This window comes from Dinoponera quadriceps, unplaced genomic scaffold (assembly GCF_001313825.1).
Source record: "Dinoponera quadriceps isolate SergipeBrazil2010 unplaced genomic scaffold, ASM131382v1 scaffold1352, whole genome shotgun sequence".
NCBI classification, from domain to species: domain Eukaryota; kingdom Metazoa; phylum Arthropoda; class Insecta; order Hymenoptera; family Formicidae; genus Dinoponera; species Dinoponera quadriceps.
Window position 1 is genome coordinate 571,928 of NW_014555567.1, and position 20,762 is coordinate 592,689.

At 45.5% G+C, this 20,762-nt stretch overlaps 1 protein-coding gene and 1 long non-coding RNA gene across 2 annotated transcripts in view; one reads left to right on the forward strand and one right to left on the reverse strand.

Moving 5' to 3' along the window:
- The window catches only part of LOC106744685, a 178,081-nt gene that overhangs the window by 156,416 nt on the left and 903 nt on the right, over window positions 1-20,762 (reverse strand). The window lies entirely within an intron of this gene.
- Window positions 1-20,762, forward strand: part of LOC106744686 — a 116,462-nt gene that overhangs the window by 55,114 nt on the left and 40,586 nt on the right. Inside the window, exons 3-4 of the long non-coding RNA XR_001374471.1 lie at window positions 8,391-8,493; window positions 8,686-8,732. This is a non-coding gene — a long non-coding RNA (uncharacterized LOC106744686). The remainder of the gene's footprint in view (window positions 1-8,390; window positions 8,494-8,685; window positions 8,733-20,762) is intronic.

Genomic DNA, 20,762 nt, shown 5'->3' on the forward strand with positions numbered 1-20,762 from the left:
TATATATATATATATATATATATATCACGATTTGACATAGACATGCGTGTCTCTGGGAAACATCGCGAGCGCGCGAAAAATGTAGGGAAAATTTGGAAAATTATAGGGACCGGCGACACACACGCGAGCAGTTTCCACAGTCCGATGTTAAAACAGCTGACGGCGGTGCACGAGCGCACGTTTACATTTTCGCTGAGCCACTTTTTTTCGGTGTACATTGTAACCGCTGAATCGTTGCACAAATCACGCGGAAATTTACATACAGAGTACCGCGCCCCCGTAAGTGCATCTTCCGGAAAAATGTATGAGCCAAGAGAACGGTAAAAACACACCGCGCCGTCCCGCAACGTTCATTTATTGAATGAAGTGGCGTGTGAAATGCAAACACGGGACTCGTTATAATCTTAATTGAAATCATACATAATATAAAGCGTACGCCGCGTATTCTTCGCGTACTATAAAGCGACCGTGTCGCGTTCTCTTCACGAAGTTCAGCGCCCTTATTTGTATAATTGTCGAATCTACATTTTTTGGTTTTTCATTTATCCCGTAGATTCCATGGAGCTTGGAATGCCAATGAAGAATCTCGACATTATACAGGCTATTGTTCTTTGATGCTAGGAACGGCCACTCGTCGCCATTTTCTTGAGGCTTAAAGAAGAAGTTATTTGGTATTCGCTCATCTCAATAATCTACCTGCACTTAGTCTTTATTCTTAATTTCAACAAAAAATACATTAATTATGAGAAAACGGTAGCGAGTAAATATTTATAGTCTCAAAGTGAGATAATAGCCTGCGCAGTGTTATATCTCGAGGTTCTTCGTTGATATTTCAAGTTCGACAGAATTTGCAAAAGTAAGGTGGAACTAAAATTTCAATTCTGGTTTAAGCGGACTTGGTTGTCATCGGACAATAATAAGCTGCAAGACACGAAGAGCCTTCACGCATTTATTATTCTTCACTCTCGAGAGGAATGAGAAGTAGTGTGCCTTCCACTCTGTGAAAGTTAACCCCTCCTAAGAAGCGATTCCTATTCATATATGCGTCGAATATGCTCGAGCGGCTGCTTCGTCTCGCGAAGATCTCCTACACGTCCGTATCTAATCGAAAGACAATCCATCATGTCGATCGAACTCGATTACTTGCGAAACCTGACAAGAAACTCTCGCTGAAGAAATGCGAATGCTCGAATGTGGTTGAAGTTTGGGAGAGGTCTTTGAGCGAAAATTAAAAAATTTGTTTCAAGTTTAACCCAGTAAAAAACGACATATTGTTACGATATTCGTCTTTTTTAACCTTCTAACGGTAAGATTGGGATCGGATACGACCCTACTGGTCGATTATTTTACAGCGTACGTGGGATGTTTCTCTTTTTAGAGAATATTTTATGTTATTATTTACTTGCTTTATCCATTTTGTACGTTGATTATATGAAAAATGATCAAAGCGGAGTATGGGAGAAATCGGATACAACCCCATTTTTTTGGATACGTTGAAAAACCACTTTGCCGTTACAAAATCAATTAACTTAACCAATTGTGTAACATTTTTAAGTCGATATGTTACAGACACGCGAGAAAGCTTCTCGGTTTATCGGAATGTGCGAATTCCCATCACTGGATGGGAATCTATCGCGAGTTTCTCCCTTTTTTCCATGAAAGATACATAAAAGAGTACGGGAGGAGATTCGCGAGATCTCACCGTTTATCCATCTACTTCCCGTTTCGGAGGAGACCGGCAAATCGCTACTGAGGCGCTCTTTACTTCTAAATGGACGTCGCAATAGGACCTCGTTTCTCAGAAAACCAATTAAAGTTAGCGGCAGCTCGTGAGAAACTCTAACGTATATATGCTGCAAGTTCTTGTTATTCCCGTCCTAACCCGCGTGGAGCACTCAAGTCGGCCTAACTCTGGCTTTAATGCATAACCACCGTGCAGCCGAAATTCTGTACATTGAGATGAGGCAATACGTTCGCGTATTAACGTTTCGAAGCGACGTCCCAAGAGCTCAATCGAATTTTTCCCATCTCTTCTTTCTCACTCATTCTCGTTCTGCCTCGCCGACGAGTGATTCCGTGATACGATTCGCTCTGACGATTAACGCGGAGGTGGATCACCCAGCTGATTCCTCGTGGATGTTAAGTAACGCGCGGGCGAACGACAGGTGTCGGATGTAAATTTTTCTATCTTAGTAAAACTGTCATTACACACGTGGGACTCGTTCTCGTCATTTTCCTCGTCGTCGAGCGTTCTTCTTCGCCGACGTCACCGCATAAATGGAGAACCGCCGGCACTAGGAGATCGAAGCGCGATGGACGGACAGACGCAGCGTCGAGAAGCGGGAAAAGTGAATTTTTCTCTCGTCCCGGTAAATATTCATATATTTCGAGAGGTTCTTCCGACGTTTCCACGCATCTCTCGGCGTGCGTTCTCTTTTTAACCTTCCCTTCGGTCAACCGAATACGCCATCGTTTCCTCGTCGTTCTCCCTTAAAGTTCTCGCTTCGAGTTTGATCGTATCTCGATGTCGCTCCGTGCATAAGATAGGAATACGTTATTATCGCGTCACGTGTAAGCTCACCTTTCGTCATGTCGTGTTATATTACGAAATGAACGCGAGGCTTGGCGACTCGTTCGGTCCATGCGAACGAGAAAGAAATTAATATGAAATGTAATTAAAGCAGGAAACGCAATAAATCTTGTTGGTTCAACGAATACCGTATCATGGCGTTATCAATAAAAAAAAACGCATGTTACCGAATTTACATACAGAGAAAAAGATTTTTTGGATTTAATAAAATTTCTTTAGTTGAAGCAAATTTGGAAGCAAATTTTGGCTTTTAAAATGGAGTAAACGAATGTTTGATTCAACAAACAGGATTGTTTGGTTTCTCGGACAATAAATATCTCCACGTCAAATAACATATTCCTTTTACATTTTCATCCAAATATTACAATGGTTGTGACAAGTAATAAAGTCAGTGGAAGAATATTTAATATATACTGAAAAATAAATGTTTCTTTTATTGGAAACTAAATATATTATTTCCTCTAAATAATACTGTTTTTTCTACTAAACAACATAGTTTGCTCTGGTTAAGCAACAACATTTTTATTCAATCGAAATGACATTTGATATTAAATTATATTATTTATATTAAACAAATCCAAGTCAAACACTTACATTAAATCCAAAGAAATCTTATTCTCTATATATATACAGTTGATAACGTTCTTATAACATCAAAAGTGTCATTGTTACCGAGAAGAAGAGAGAGATAACGTATGTATTAACGTACGTAATTGCGTTAAATAAAACGAAAGAAATACTTCAATTTCAACAAGAATAATACAAATACAATTAATTTTAACAATTTAAATAACGCCAGTTTAGGAAAGTCGCGTAAAACAAACGTCGCACGAAACGTGTTGAAATCGACACGATCGACGTATCAACATTCTAAAAAATTATTGACAATTAAAGTTAATGGAATCTTTCCCATTTGTCTCGAGACGGTTTTTTCACGGAAAAAGGGGCTCATCTCCCATACGCGTCTTATAGATCCCGAGCATCGTCTCACGCGGGGAGAATAAATCGAAGTCAAGACTGGGAGGAACGCGAGGAAGAGGAGGAAGAGGAGAGCGCGTTGTCGACGCGTGACGGCGCGACGAGGGGAGACGAAAAATGCCCGGAATTATCGCGGAATTTGCATAACAGCCCGGGACCGCTCCTGCGGAACCGCGTTCGAGACTTTCGAGTGGCGCCGCGAGCCAGCAGTCAACTTGAGTCGATCCCTCTCGCGCCGTCGATCGCGATTGACGTAGCTGCACTTTGCAAGTGTCTCTCCGCGCTCGAACGGCGAAGACATTCGGTACGATCGATGGCGGAAAGAGAAACGACAGCTCGTGTAGCCCTTCGACAGCTCGAACTTGTACCGGAACGTCGATCGCTGCTACTTAAGTCGTCGTGACTCGGGGTGACCTACAACGGGAAACTCGCGGATACACGCGCGCGACGTTCGGTCCTTTCGTACCCCTATCGCGACGAGGGTCGAGTTTATTATGATTTGTTTTCAGCGTGAGAGAAAGAGAGAGAGAGAGAGATCTCTCCCCACCCATCTGTTGGTTCTCAAGCGTTTGATTGTCTCTAGGATTTCACGTTCCATACAAGTCGTGTCGCATCGACGCATGAATAAACGAACGGCAGAATCGGCTTGTTAAGTTGCAAAAACACAGACGCGACGAGAGCCGTATAGTTCCTCGTCAATCAATCGACAAGCGGGATTATTAAAGGGACGGCTATTTAAATTCCATCATGTGGGTAGATATCAGATTTTTCATAGGTCGCGCATGAAAGGTTAAACTGTGCGAGTCCTCCTCCGTCCGATAGCCGATGTTAAGCTCTTTAAATTCCAGCCAATCGGGGTATCGGTTCACGTCGGTCTAAAAATCCACGGAGCAAAGATTCGAGACACGTGGAACATGAAAGCTAACGTAAAAATCAATTTCTAGCGCGACCGCGCGAAACGGCGGGCGATTAGGAAAGTAAGTTAAATATAACGTGACGGAGCGGATCGATCCACGGTCAATTAGAGAGACATTCGACGGCACGTATGTGGGAACGCGTCGCACGAGTATCGCATATGTATGGCTTACGAAATTTACGTTTATAATGGAAGCGCACCGTTTATTTTGACATTCGCTGATTAGTAAACGTATAAACGTCGACACGATGGAACTTTATTCTAAGAGATGTTACTAATCAACGGGAATCGATAAAATGCGCGTTCGGTTTACGAGGAACGCCCTCAAAATTTCCACCTGTCGAACCGTCAAAGCGGCGTTAAATCAGTTGGAATTTACCGTTGACTACACAATCGTAACGTATCAGCATTTCCAAACCGAAAGATATTTTCCAAAGGGATTCCTCACGTTCTTCGTTGCGCGCTTCTAACGAGCACAATGCTATGTAATTTCTCGTCTTACGCATCGATTGCGTTCTGCGTCAAATTAAAGCGGACTTTGCACTTTGTGAGCTACTCGAAATTTGGAAATAATCACTTCGTTTCGTGATTTAGCAGAACATGGAATAAATCCGAAGGATATACGCGCGCGTCAGGGGGAAGTTTTCGTGATGGAAGGTGCGACATATGCCTAGTTTTCATTTTATTCGCCCAACTATCGCGAAGCGATGGGTCTACGAAGCTTCATTAGATCAACCTATCCGTTCCGCAGTCAGTTGTTTAATGGACAATTTATTTTAATGATAAAAGTACGTCACAAAGATGGTAAAATATTAAAGCGATTCGTTATGGGACGTTGCGCGCACGCGCGCACACACGTGCGGGCGTATTCTCACGACTATGCTTTATCTGTAAAACATGATTAACATGAAAGCTTTTTTATACTTCGTCATAAGCAAAATTGCATTATAAATTTCCCATTATCTCGTCTAAAACGAAACTTGGCAGCGCACTGTGAAGTATGATTATTTCGCTCGAGACCTCTGCGAATGGGAATGAAATTGTCGGAGACTGTATGGAGTTAATACGGGCTCGCAACCCTTTTCTCGAAATATACTTTTTATCCCGCCCTTCCTCTGTATATCACTTTTAATATAGAAATTCAGTATAATGGCGTTTGGTCAAGGATACGTGTGACGGAAATAAAAGAAAGGTGGATTCAATTTTAACTTCACCCGCGGAACTACGTTCCGTATTTCCAGATATTTTTTTAACGACTCGAGGAACGCGGTAACGATATTTGAGCCTTCTGTTTGCGATATTATCTACAGAGAAAGGATGCCGAAGTTTAATAGAGAAACAAAAAGGGGAGCGAGGAAGGGATGGAGGAGAGCGGCTCGGCGGCTCGTGAAAACTCGCGAGACTCGTTTTAAAAGAATCCGCCAAGTGTTTGCTTAAATTCTTTCGCCGACGGCGCTCCCGCGTTTCCTCTCTTTTCGGTATTTTATTCTAACAACACATCGCGTCATCTCTGAAAATCGCCCGTGTATATCGCGAATCGTGTCCACAAACAAAACTGCATCTCGATTCCGTTTTACGGCGTTTTAATTGGATAGCCCAGGCAAACAGTTCCTGTCGCAACGACCGTTTCGATTAACAAAAGAACTCGGCGGAAGAGAGACAGGCGCGCGCGTTCTGCAAATTATCAAAACGGATAATCGAGCGTACGTGGGGGAAAAAACGGCCGAACTGAGTGGAGTCAATTTCTCTGTTTGCGTATTTTCAGCCGCGAACGAAAAGAAATCGCTGATGCATTTTTCTCGTCCCCCGTTAATTATTTAACGGATATCCTGTCGCAGCTGCCTCGGCGATTTTCCACAGCCGCACAATTACTCGCCTCTACACGTCGTATAAAATTCATATATTATTAGCGATAACGTAAATTATCCGACTTACATTACATTCTTCTTCAGTGGATAATGTTTTTTTCCGCGCGCAAAGCCGAAAACGGTGCACGACAGTTCCCGGAAAATGTGAAATTAAAAATTGCGCGTCAATTTTATCGAGCTTAACGAGCGACCGCATACCACCGCTCTAAATTGAACAATTGTTTTGCAAACCAAATTTTCGTAATTTCGGTTTGCACGGCGCATTTCATTATAACGTGAAACACGGCGAGTCGCAACGACGCGTTTCTTTGATGAAATTTCACCGTAATGGAATACGGATTTTATTCGAGATATTGCGAGATAAATGATTAAAATTACCAAAGCGTCATTAAGACGTGCCGCGTGCGCGAATGTGCGAGCGAGCGAGCGATAGAATCGAATTTTACGCGAATTTTCCATGCGCGAGCTGAGTTTTTGATATCCGAGGAAGAATACGCGGTTTACTGAACCTATCGTCGTGGATGTAACAATGGTGTTTGGATACGTCGCTTTTAATCTGTCTAAGTGCTCCGCATCAGCAACTGCCGCCGAATACGCTTTGGATCCCCTATAAATGTACCGGGCGCATTTAATATGTCGCATCGTTTCGGCAAACACTTGTTCCCCTACCACCTGGATACATAATTTACAGCATCGTTTATCGCGTCCTCGCTGCGAAATGCAGATAGGGCTCCCTTCGTTACTTTTTACTCGGCCAGTGATAAACAACGGTATTATCCGCAAAACAGCAACCGGCTTATCCCAGCCCCGCTTAGATAATGAGGACTGATAAAACACTCCGTAGTTTGCGGATCTTCCTCTCGACCTTGTTTTCGTTTTTCAACTAGGCTCATTTGGTCGCGCCGATTTCTTCGTTACCTCACCATTGATTTATCAATGTCAACGTGTGTCGAGTTGAGCAACGAGCACTTTTTATCTTGAAATTTCCCAAGACGAGAATGCCATCATCGCCATAGATTCGGTCGAAATTGGCTAAAAATCGTGTGTAGGTTTCGCACGTTTCAATCCGCGACTATGAACTATCTTATAAATATTGTTATTATTACTGTTGTTCTTACCATTGTTTTTAATTATAGTTATTATTGTTAACTATGGAAGCGCAGAAATCCGATGTGTCATTGGTTGTCCATTTCCACGGCTCGGCTGATATTGATTTTTACGGGACACCTGACCAATCCTTCACTCTCGTGCGAGTGCTATGCACGCTATAGCGATCAGCTGATTTCGACGAAGTGGGTTATTTACAATATCAATTTTAATCATTCACGAGCACGCATTCTTCACAATCCTTTAGTTTGACAAAAGTTTAAACGATCGATCGATCACATCAGAGTCGAACAGGAGAATTCAATCTATTTATTCGAAGAATGTTTTTCATCGTGCAAAATACAAAATCAGTGCTGACATCTTCGTATTAACTCTTTCGACGACGGATATATTTGTTGTGGAAAAATACAACTCTCTGTTGCGTACGCCGTATATTTCCGTCGCATTTCGTTTGTATACAACGGATGTATACGGCGCGCCGCAACGGCGCAGTAACCGCGAAGTCAACATAAATATTAAATATTTCCCACTCCATTTGTTTTATTAAATCTCGCGCACGTAATATTCTACCCTGCTTTAAGTGAGCCGAGTCTCAGTGTCAAGCTGGCTCCACACGATGTAAATGCAAATGTAAGCTAACATCGGAAATTATATCGATCATAAATGTTATATTACGTTATTTATGTTATGTTACATTATACAATTGCTCGCGCGTCATATGCATAGTGTGTACCGCGCGGTCATTGAGTTCATACCGTGAATAGTGAAGACGACGTGAAATTTGAATAAAGGTTAATTACAATGTTGTACTTGTTTGTATTATATTTGATCTAGAAGAGAAATATCGACACCTCCGTATTTTTAACGCGCCGATATCGAATAATCGTTCCTATTGTCGGGACTAATTAAGAAAACCTTTGCTTCGTTTCAGATCTGGCAGAGTTTGCGATGCCGCACGCGATACCGCGAGACGCAGTTCCGGCGGACGCAGATGACGCAAGAACGGTGGATCCGGTTTAAGCGGAGGCTCGAAGGTGAGTTCACGTGTTCATTGTATTATTTCTCTCTAGCCTTCGCGGTCGAGCGAGGTGCAGCTGTCAGGATGACTTGGATCACGACCGCGAAGGACTAATCCGAATTAAAATCTCTACACGGGGATATTCTCCGCGCGTTGAGCTCTAAAGTTCTCAAACTCCAGCTGGCGAAATTGTACCTTTTATTTCCAGATCTGGGAGCAGCCGAACATGGCCGGTCTTCAGCCCCGGAGTATTCGGTAAGTGAAAAGAAACGAATATTTTTATGGTATGGTGTGGTAGCTGTTTAAAGAATTCCGTTGGAACTGTGCGGTTTACTTTGCTGGTAGACCTTTGCACGTATGTGTATGTGCCAATATCGACACAAAATATATTGCACAAAGCAACCTTAATATCAAATTAACTCGATACCACCGAGCAATACCCTTTTAGATGAGAGATATATATCGGCGGAATAGAAAGGTGATATTTTTCACTTAAAAATTCACGGAAAACCGCACGCCTGTTGTTGAACAAACGCGGCCGCGTTACTACTCGTCGATACGCAAGCGATCGAGGTGGCTGATCCTTGTAAACGTAATACCTCCAGTCCTCTCTGGAACGGAACAGCGGTTTCGGCGCGATACGTTAGGAATTTGTCTGGGGGCGAGATGAAATCACCTGGACGGGCGAAGGAGGGAAAACGTAGTTGAAGTTATATATCGCGCGTTGTCGTGATGTAGTATCATACACGGCTACACGCGACACCCCGCTAAATTCCGTTTTCCGTTTTGTTGGTGACACATGATTTAGTAGGTTCGCGCAGTGCTAATATTAAATCCGCTACCGGTATCGGGTGAGAGTGCCCGGTAAACGCCTAAGCGGCAAAATACAAATATTGAACACAGCGCGGTTTTGCGATACTCCGTCCTTCGATGCGTGCTGTATTTTGCTCGGACCGCGTAGGAAAAATTTTCCGGTGAAACGCGAGACACCCTCGGCATCGACACACAAGAGATTGATTGATCGATGAAAGTGGCTCGGGACATCTCCAGTTCAAGGTCGAACGACTTCCGTTCTCCTCACTTTGTCCTCCTCGCGGAGCAACGTTTTCCTCGAGTCGTCTAAAAGTGGCGCGCTTGGTCGTCTCTTTCGCACGAAGTCCAGTTAACCCCCAGATAACAAGATTGGTCGGATCAATATTCTAATGCTTTCGCGAACACGCTCATGTTTCAAGTATTTCACATATTTCGCGATATGTTTCTCTTTATTTTTAAATATTTTCTAACCTATTGTGAGAATGAAAAGTGCCTGGTCGAAAAAATTCGTTGAAAATCTAAAAAATGCTTCTACGCGCCGGATTCGACCCGCATGAACCTTGTTACTCGAACATTGCAATTTATGTTACTTGTGCGATCGAATCGGGAAGTACGGTAATGCGATTGACAAATAAACGCGAGCGGCATTACGGACTTTTCAACGCGAGCTGATCAAGAGATGCGTCGAGGGATTCCGTGAGGCGCGTCGTTCGACCAGCGTTGCTTCGCTATGCGCGCGGAATACATTCCGTCTTTTCGTAAATAACGGCGCCTATCGCTAAGTAGCGCGCAGAGCTGATGGTTAGGGGTGCTCGGCACGTCGGATACCATTTCCTAGGGCACGGTCGTTCGACCAACGCGGATGAGAAACTTCATCGAGCGGCGGAGAAAAGTTCGGTCCAGCGAGCGAAATAATTTCCCCGGCTGCGAAATTAGCGCCGGTGGAAAAAGAGTCCCGGCGACTCGATAAGTTATAGCGCCGTGGGAAGAGGGATGGTCGTTCAATTAACTCGCTTGTTAAGTTTGACAGGACATTTAAATTACTGTACCGATGGAATTAAATCGTCTGAAAAGCGATTGCTGCTCTATGAAATCCGACGGTGAGGAAACTTGCTCGGCAGGCGCGTTTGTCTCGCCCGTGATTATTTTCGCCTCCCCCCCCCCCTCATTATCCTCTTGGTATTTTTTAATCTTCTTTATCTCCCCTTCGATTAATCGTACTTCGATTCCATTGACTTTTCCGTCCGATATGATATTTTATCTTACGCCAGAGAGAGGCAACGCGATATTCACAGAATATACCGAGATGTTTCCGAGTGTCCTTTACCGCTCCAGCGCTGCAATTTTATTAGTCGCCTCCCCCCCCCCCCTCTTTGCTCTCGCANGCTCTCGCAAGAAATATTTATTTTCATAATCCTTTATATCCTTTATAAAGAAAAAGGAGAGGTGATAATACTCTGGATGGCACCCAATATCTGTCGCTTCTCATCGGCGAGAAATATCGAGGCAGAAATACAGAGGAGAAAGTTGCTCGCTCTTTGTTTTTAATTAAATATCGTTTCCCGACCAATCGTTAGGATCTCCCGTGCACAATAAGTCGACTAGCAAAGTTATTTTATCTTCCCCACGTTCTTTCTCTCTCTCTCTCTCTCTTCTCCTCTCTTTCGAACGGAACTGCGGCAAAGAAAATCATTTGTCGCACGGAACGTGTCGAGCGGTTTTATACGTGAAACTCGCGAGCAGCAGTCTCGCGCTGTGATACTGCGAACTTTACTCGTACTCCCAAAGCGACTGAAACTTTGAAAACGTCGCGCTCGCCGCGCGCGAGGTATAAATTATTTAATTGAAAGTCACTCCCCACTTTTTCGCTACGGGGATACGATTCGCTTTGATCGAGTGCCCTCAATAAATATTCCACTCCGATCGGATACGCCGGCTTAAATCTCGTCCGTCGCGATGCGCGACACGACGCGTCGCGCGTAATTATGCGGAATCGTCACGAACGCGAGGCGTGCGAAACACGGTGAAATTCAGCAGTTACAATTATACCTTATTGCACAGCACAAATTTACATTATTGCATTATACAAGCGATAAGAATCGTATTAGAATTGTGAAGGAAGAATTGATTTCGATCGATATAAATACAAAATATTCCCCAACATTCAGACGTGAAGGCAAGTGCCAAACGGCGCACTTTTTCCACGTTGCGACACTTTGTTCATTTAACGGAGACGCTGGAAAAAAAAGCACGAAGACGCGAAAGTCGTGAATAGTTGTTGTTGTTTTAACTCTACTCGAGATCGACGGTATTGTCGGAGTTCAGGCATGCGACAAGATCTATGCGTCCACCGTCGGACCGTCGTCGCGAGAACACCGACGAGGGGTGACTTTCGGAGGGGTTACGACGTTAGCAAGGATAAGGAGTGGTCGGGGGATAGGGACGGCGGTTAGATAAGTTTTATAAGCCGATCACATCCGTCCTCGTCGAGCGGGAGCGTTCACGCTTGAGTTTCGCTCCGCGCCGGTCGGGACGGAGTGGATGAAGTCATCCCCGCAGTAAGGAGCGCCGACACGGATAATTAAAATAATCAAGGTCGGATTAATTAAATGCGCCATTAGGCGCGTTTTCACCTGGTCGTCTATAGCGACAAATCCGTTAAGGCGAGAGAACGCTCGCGCAGCGTCAGCGTGCACCCATAATATCTTGCGGCTTTATTTCCGCGCCGACCGTTTTGCGTTAATCGTTCCTCCACGAGCAACGAAATAAGGGAGAGGGAAAGAGAGACGCGGTAAATAGGACTCACCGTATTCTAAAACACGGAAGCGCTAAACGTCACCTACGAACATCGCGAGACTACTGCGTTGATAATTCACCAGCGTTTAAATAACTCAACCAACTTACCGATGCGTTCACGTAAGGGCGAGTAGATACTTATGACTTATGAGGGAGATCGTCGGCCATTAATTGCTCGTGAAAACGTGATCGAATCGCATGCAGCATGTCCGATGTCCCGAGAGAGACTCGAATAAATTGAATAAATATAAAGCCGCTCCCGGGATCCTCCTTCGCGTTTTCTCATTAGTGCTTACGTTTAATTAGTTCTAAAAGCATCCTCCGCGTACTTTCGCCGACATTACAGAGTCGTAAGCGGATTTGACGTAGCCCTTCGCGTATCGTTCGACGATTTCGCACGTCGACGACGAAGATCAAAAGACTGCTTGATTTCTCGTTAATTAATTATCTAAGTGGTCTTTCCGCGACCGATAATTACTCCGGATGCGCTTATGGGAAAAAGAGGAAGAGAAAGAGAAAGAGAGAGAGAGAGAGAGACTGAGAAAGAAAGGGGAAAAGAAAGGGTGATGGAGATAAGGGAAAAGAGCGGAAAGGAAATCGATTATCTGTCGACGGAAACGGAAAGCGGGCAAAGGAATCGCGAGGGGGGAAGAAAGAAGGTGGGGAATGAGAAAGTACGATTTTCATCGGCGCGTAAATCTTCGACGTAGAAAGCCTGGTGTGACGACGATGTCAGGTTGGGACTTTCGCGTCGCTCCCTCGCGTCTCCGACAACTGAGTTTGATCTGAATTTATGCTAATTAGGCGACCCCGTATTCGTTGTCATTCGCATCCGTCCAAAAGTTGCAAGTATATCGAGAACGAGGCACTTCATGATAGTCCCGAGCATGGACTGCTGGAGTGATCGCATGGGCGAGTGCGACGTACGTTGCCACCGAGCAAAGTTGCTACTCGATCAACTCGACCGTGTAATGTTCACCGTGCGACACGTCTCTGAGAAAGAAAACGAACGGTCGGTTCGCGATTGTAACGATGCGAGTTTATATCGAGAACGTGGATCGCGACGTAGATTTCGCCTCGACTAGGACGTATCTCAGAGAAGCTGCGCAAGAATTGTTCAAGTCTCATTAGATTGCCACGTCACCTATACACGGGTGACGGTTTTAACAAACTGAAATAGGGATAATTTTATGAATTATTTATAGAGACATTGAATGAAAACGATAAAATATCAGTAAATTATAAGGTTCTATAAGAAAGCAATTAAAAAAAAAAGATAAATAAGAGCCAACGCAGATGTATATTTGCGAAGAATATAATATCAGTTTTTCTTATCAAACTTGGGGTTATATTAAATATTTACAGACGACGCAGATCGAGTACAGGTTCATGAAAGTTTCTTAACTGAAATAAAGCTAAATAAAATATCACTTCTACATAATGCGTATTACTAATGTAAAAGAATAAAAAAAATTAACATTACGAGAAAGTGCTTGAACCCATGTCGATTTTAGTGCTTTATTACATTAGCAAAGCAAAAAAATTACTGGATTGCGCTGCGCTTTCTCCTAAATATATATATATATATATGAATTATAAAATAATCAAAATTCATATATTTTTCACGATATATTTTGGAAAACATTCCATGCAGAAATCATGTTTAGTTATTACCTCAGTTTCTCAAGAGTGTTTACATTAGATAACATATGAGATACGAAATACGGTATGTAAAAGTAGAAAAAGCAGACACCATCATCCTTTTATCGGACCCATGGTTTGTCTTCCGACCGTATGTACGTATTGCGACTTTTCACTTCGGAGGCTTTAAACCCGAAAATAGCTGGACAGTAAGTGTTAACGAACGCAGTTGTCTTTCGAAGAGCCTCGCTCTCGCGTCCGCGCTTGCCGGAGGCGATAAGTACGTCCGAATCAATTCCGATCGCGCGTCGATGCGCGTCTACGTGTTATTAACATTCGCGCCGAGAGCGCCGGAGATAAAGCGAAAACTCCCCGTGGCTTTTTATCCCGCGGGCGCGCGCGCGCGCGTGTTCCGCCATTTGCGTGATTGCGTATTCGTTGCTGCTAATGAACACAGTGGCTACGATCGCATCGGTCTCAATCAAGGCGCTAAATGCGTTTACTACGGCCGCACTGAATCAGCGTACTAATCCTATACCGTATTGTTCAGCCTTAACACGCGCGCTAGACGCGGGATATCACGGTCGGCCGAGCGGCAATAGGCGCGGTGTATTTATTTCCCGCATCGCCAAGCAAACCGTGAAAGGAAGATATCGGACACCCGGCTCGAGCAACGTAGGTTGAGAACGACGAGTCTTCTATTATTATTATTATTAAACTCACTCCGCGCGGCTGTTTAACCAAGAGCGGCTTGAAATTTCATCGGAATGTATATATTCCCATAGAATTGTTAGATAAATACGTGCGCGCGTACCACAGTTGTCAGACCGCCAAAATATTTCATCAACTCCGTCTTCCCACCTTTCGTCTTAGGTTTTATCGCGAGAGACGCGAGAATTTCGTGTCTATTCGCGGCGGATCCGCGACAGGATTTGTCCTCAGCGCAGGTCGTAACTGACGTGAAATGGAAAATCGCCGGGTCTCGGCGCGCGCGTTTTTCGTATTAAAGAGTGGTCACATGTGACCGCGCAAACTTTTGTTAATTGCTCGGCTTTACATCGTCCTCATTTTTGCCGCCGGCCCCATTCCGACTCGCGCGAGGAGGGATATTATTTTCTTGCTTCCATTTCCCTTCTCCCCTGGCACATTCGGACGATTCGCGAAATACGACGCTTCGCTCTCGGCGGAGAGAGTCCTGCCGGGACTGAAAGGACGACACGTCGGAATGGCACGCGTGGTAATTGGGGCGGGAGCTTAAGCATAATCGAGACTTCCGCGAGGAGCGGTAATTTCGCCCGCGAGCCCGTTCCTTTAATTACCTTTTTAATTTCGCCCGGCCAGAACAGCTCTTATCGCGGGCGTCGGAAAAAGCAGAGCGCGCCGCGGCGCGCTCTAAGAGGGGAATTTGCGTCATTACGGGCCGGCGATTACTCCTTACTCGGTGCTAACGGGAAAATTCAGATAATGCGACGTGTCCGGAGGTAATTAAGTTTTAAGAATCATCGTAAAAACGCCAGGGACCCGCGCGCGCGCGCATTTTCCAGCGCGAACCGCACGCGGACGCGCGCGCGCTTTGATAGCGGACGGGGCGCGAGCGGCAATCGCACGACATTAATGAAACAATTGCTCGTGAATTACGAAGGCGGGATTTTATCTCGCGGTAATGCGCTATTTAGCCGCGATTTTGCTCACGGGCTTGTGCAACCATGGCCAAAAAGTCGCTTAAATTATTTCATACGCGTCGCGATACGGAATCCCTCGTTACGTAATGCGCATACGTAGTACGCGCGCGTGCGTGTGTGGGTGCATCTGTGGGGATTCATAGGGGGATCGCGATCGAATCGCGATAATCCACTCACGTCAAATAGAATTGCGCGGTAGCGCAGCCGCTCGCTAATTCATATAGAATCTTCGCTCGCGGCAATTTGTTTTTGCATACGATCGACCTTTTCAATTATCCCTCCGACGAATTATTATTCCGAGTGTCTTTCTCTCTCTCTCTCCCTCTCTCTCTCTCTCTCTCTCTCTCCCTCTCTCTNCTCTCTCTCTCTCTCTCTCTCTCTCTCTCTCTCTCTCCATCTCTTTCTCTCGCGCAATCGCTCCAAAAATATCAATCCGACTGTTCGTCAAAGTGTTACGAGCGAATCGTTATCACTCGTGTTATCCGCGTTGTTTAATCCGCATCCTAAGTCGAGCATTATATTGCATCGTTATTTTATACAGGTGTTCCGAGATAACCTGGTTGCGCCGTGACGTCATAAAGCCGGCCGATAAACGATACCAGCAGCGGGAGTACGAACGGGCGCAACGGCGCTTTGAATAAAACGAGATAATGTCCTCTATAAATTATATATATATATATATATATACATATAACACACATATGTATATACATATAAATCATACATCGACCGGAAAGTTGCGCGTGCCGGGTTCAAATGTGGTAATCGTTGTAATTCTATGGGAGACGGCACTTCGTTATATTCCCGGCTGTGTTGGATCCACTCGAACGGACCCTTTCGCATCGTCGGCGAAACACATGCACACACACACACACACACACACACTCGCGCGAATCACACCGATCACCTAATCGCAACAATCCCTCCGTTCGGTGGAGGTGCGTGTCGGGAATCGCACGGCCGGCTCTAAAAATCACCGTCCGTTTCAAGTTGCCGTTCCGCTAATGAGACCCGGCACAGTACGTAAATCTCGCGCGCGAGTTTGCGGTCCGCTTTGCGGCATCGGGGAGGAGAAAAAAAATTGTTTTTTTCTCCTCGCTCGGAAAAGAACGCATTTTATCAGAGATCAATAAGGATGATGTCACGGGGATATTTATCGTCGCGGCGTGTTGCCGTGGCCGCGGGGTGGTACGGGGAGGATGGGGGAGGAGGAGAAGGTGATGCATAAATTCGCCAGATCTTCTAAAAAGCGGAACACGAGCCAGCGGAGGGATGAGGAGGGGGCGAATGGACGCGGCGAGGGGGGAAGTGGCGGACCAGAGGAAGGGTTGCCGAGGGAGGCTAGAAAAAATGCCGGCAAAAGGGGGGATTGTCGAGAACGCGGCGCGGGCAAACGCGTGCGATACTCCATAGCGCGCTGCATAAACCGCAATAAATTTCAATGGATGCCAAAACACTTCCCTCCCATTTTCTTCCCCCGGTCGACTTATCATACGCCCGAATGTCTGCGCGGCAGATACACCGGCCGATTTATCTTCCCGCGAGCCTCGAAAGCGGTTTTGACTTCGGACGGCAGAGAGAGACGTGCGGTTCCCCTCATCCGACAAAGCGAGGAGATACATCGCCGCTGGTGTGTTCATCGGTCTATCTGGTCGATCTAACTCGCGCTCAGTAATACAAAATTCAACCTGTGTCGATATGTAAGAGGAGAGCCGCTTTCGATTTGGCTCATCCGTCTCTCTTATTTTTCAACGCGCGCGAATCCAATTCCCGGGTAGAAATTAAGCTCGAAGCGAGCCCTGGGAAGAGCAAATCCTGAATAGAATTTCGTAAATAAGTCCTGAATAGTCACCAATGTGGGTGCCTTTAAAAAGGCCTGTGGCACACAAGGCCTGATCAGAGCCTTATCAGATAGATTTACAAAACCGGCTCTGAATCGTACAAGAGCATTGCATATTTCTGGGTAGAGTTTAGACGGAAGTGGAGAAAAATCGTGTACGCCTTTTCAGCGCCCGTCTTAAATCTCTATCCGGATTGTTGCATCGAGACGCCTCGATAAGGTCAGCTAAGTCGGATACAGATAATCGTGGTACGGTGGTTCTTGAAAGAACGCGCCGGAGAGATGGTAGTTATTTATTTGTAGACAACATTCGCGCACACGTCGCACGCGAAAGTTAGAAAAAAACGCGAAGGGTAAGAGCCTCTGAAATCGCCACGTACAGATATGAAAGTGGGGAAAAAGAGGGACAAGTGAGTTTTTCGTTTTGCGCAATTGAATACAGCGAGTAAAGCGTGAAAGCTTACAGTCTACTCGGGACCGACACAATGTGTCGTGTGACGAGCGAGCAGCGTTTTTTTTTTTGATACCGACTCTTTTTATCCTACCCGGGACTTGCCGATCTCTCGACATCTATCACTTTAGATGAATGTATTTCGCGCGAAATTATCGCGCTCGGCTTCGCGCGCTAACGAAACGTTAATTCGCGACGACCGGCGAAGGGATATTGATTTGTTTAATAACTTCGCGCACGTACGCGCCTCGCGATGACGCGTTGATTAAAGCTATTGCGTAATTATTTTGCTATCTGGTGTTTGGCGTCCCCGCGCTCGATGGAAGACACGTGACGAATTTAATATCGCGTGCGTTTGTGCGCGCACGCACAACGGACCGCCGTCAATCATCGTCATCTTTCGGCACAGTCGGTCTGAAATACATTTCCAATTCCAATAAGCGGACGGAAAATTAATTTACATGTAATACATACATAATCAGATGTTGCCGACGGTACCTGCGGTGACATGCGGCGTATAAATGCATCAGCGCTTAATAATAAACTCAAATAGGCGTCGTTCCTCCGAAAGATTACCGCGGATCGCGGGCTGGCCCGCTCGCCGAAAATGTGTACATCGCTTCCGTAATACACGGTACAACAATAATATCTATTAATAATGCTCCGTCAATGTATTAAAATGATAATCGTAATTTTAACGTGTGCGTAGAAATGATTTTCTTCCTTTTTCAATCAAGAATTTCACAAAAGTCTCATAGACAAATCGTAGACCAACAGATTGATGATTCGGGAGACATTAAGTGCTTTCCGTTATATAGAAAATTCCGTATATAGAGAATTATTCACGCTTCTGATGGTTTGAACCACTGTTTCCCCCCCATCTCCCCCTTCAGATTCGCTCAACTCACGGCCAAAGTGGAGTTAATCGAAGTTAACTCGAGTCACCGGCACATAGTGGCACAAGTTAAATGGAAAGCAGAGGCAACACTAGAAATCGATTTGTGTCGACTTACGTCACTAAGTGGAAAGCACCCAATTGGTACATTAATTAATCAATTCCTCGTGCGGATTGATAGTCGCTGATTATCCTACCGATAATTCCATCGCGTGGTCCAAAATTCGCGGCTGCCACTAAACACTACGGACTCTTCCGTAATCGCGCGATTCTTTTCGAGCGACAATTTATCCCGTCTTCGCAACGAAGAAGCGGCCGCCGCTTCTAATTGCCGGAAGTGTTAACGCCAATCCATTTCGATCTACAAGCACGTACATCGCAAGCATGAGAGGAGGGCGAATGTCGAAGTATCGACTATCGGCCATTAAGCGACACTTAATGCCTTCGGGAATGTAGTAACCGTAAAGGTGTTTGATTTTTCTCCCGACCGGCAACGACTAATCGTTCGCGCTTTCTTCGGAAATCTTGCCGTACCGGCGATCATTCGCATTTCGGCAACCGATCAAACGAAACCGATCGAGCGTTGAGCGAGCAGAAATGTCGCCGCGTAGGGAGGAATTATGGCCACGGCAATAGATGCCGGCAATCGTCGTTTATTTAGCGTTATTACCAAATAATAACTAATCATGCTCCGCGGATATGATTATTGCAGCAAACTCGCGCACATACATCAGTTCGTTCGTGTTTACTTGTTTATTATTCATTCCGATCGCTGTTGTGTTTTGTGTTTATTTTGTCACCGTTCGCGGTTCCCTAGAGTTACTGCGTCGCGATAATTACGTGCGTTAATCTAGCTGTAACAAACATACGTGCACGTGTATTAATCGCCGGCGTTAAATGCGACGCGGTGTACAAGTTCAAGGTACAGGGAGGGAGGAAGAAAACGGGCGGCTGGCGAAGGGAAAACGGTAATCGCGACGAACGCGATACAGCGCATAAATATTTCTCCGCGTCGAGAGATGTAAGGAAACAGCGATTGGAATAAAGGATTCGATATAGCGTTGCCTTCTCGGGTTTGTGAAAACCGCGAGTATTTGCGAAGGGTAATGCGAAGATCCTTTGTCAATAAAGCGCGTCTGATGATGAAACGGCGGTTCGTCGCTCTCGAGTCGCTCTCTCAATCGAATTTCGTCCCGTCTGCATTTGCCGATTTGCATTTCGCGCCACTTTTACCGCTTTGAACGCGAAATTAATAAGCAGTCACTCGATTTCGTTCCGCCAGCCCAGTTCCTCGGCGTGTAGAGAGCGAGAGAGCGAGAGAGAGAGAGAGAGAGAGCAACATGTCGATATCGGGCGAAATGAGGTTACCGCCGTCATTTAGTTGCAATTTATGGGAAAATTTCTTCCGATACTTTGCAGATCACCGTGAGAAACAATTCGAGTTTTAAACTGCATTACAGAGGCAATCTCTATGGGGGGGGGGGGGGGAAAAANTGTCGATTAAGCCCCGCAGATGGCCGCTGCTAAAATAAACGCGGGGATTATAAAAGCGAGGAAACATTGATAATACTTTTTTCGCCATTAGCACGAGCGTGCCCGGTACTTTTTACGATAACTTTGAGAATTACGCGTGACCAAGAATCATCACGTCCCACTCGAGGCCGGCCGAGTTGCAATCGTACAACACGAGAGGGAAGGAGACTTTATCTTCGCCAATTAAACAACGTAAAATATACAATCGACATTGAAACTTTGTATCGATTTCTCCTCGCGGACTCCGCAAAGTTAGGTGCGATTGCGGGGTAAAGTAAAAATACTGCTCGCGGCGAGAGACACCATTTTTTCCCGATCCCTTCGCGCGCACAAAACGTGAAAAACGCGCGAGAGAACATCAGGTTTCGCTCGTATTGCCAATCCATCTCTCTCCAGACAGCAGAGTGGGACTGCGTGTGTCGCTTGCTCGCGTAGACACGTGTATATCTTGGAGCTCGCTCGCACGAGGCACCGTTCAGCGTTCGGTTGCACGGCCTAATTGCGTTGGATCATTTTCATTCCGCCGTCGCGTATACCATAGCGCCCCGAAACGTCGGAGGGTTAACGCCGAGCTTGAGGGAGAGGCGCGCCGAGTATCGGACGAGGGGGGGAGACAGCGGTAGAGGGGGGGGGG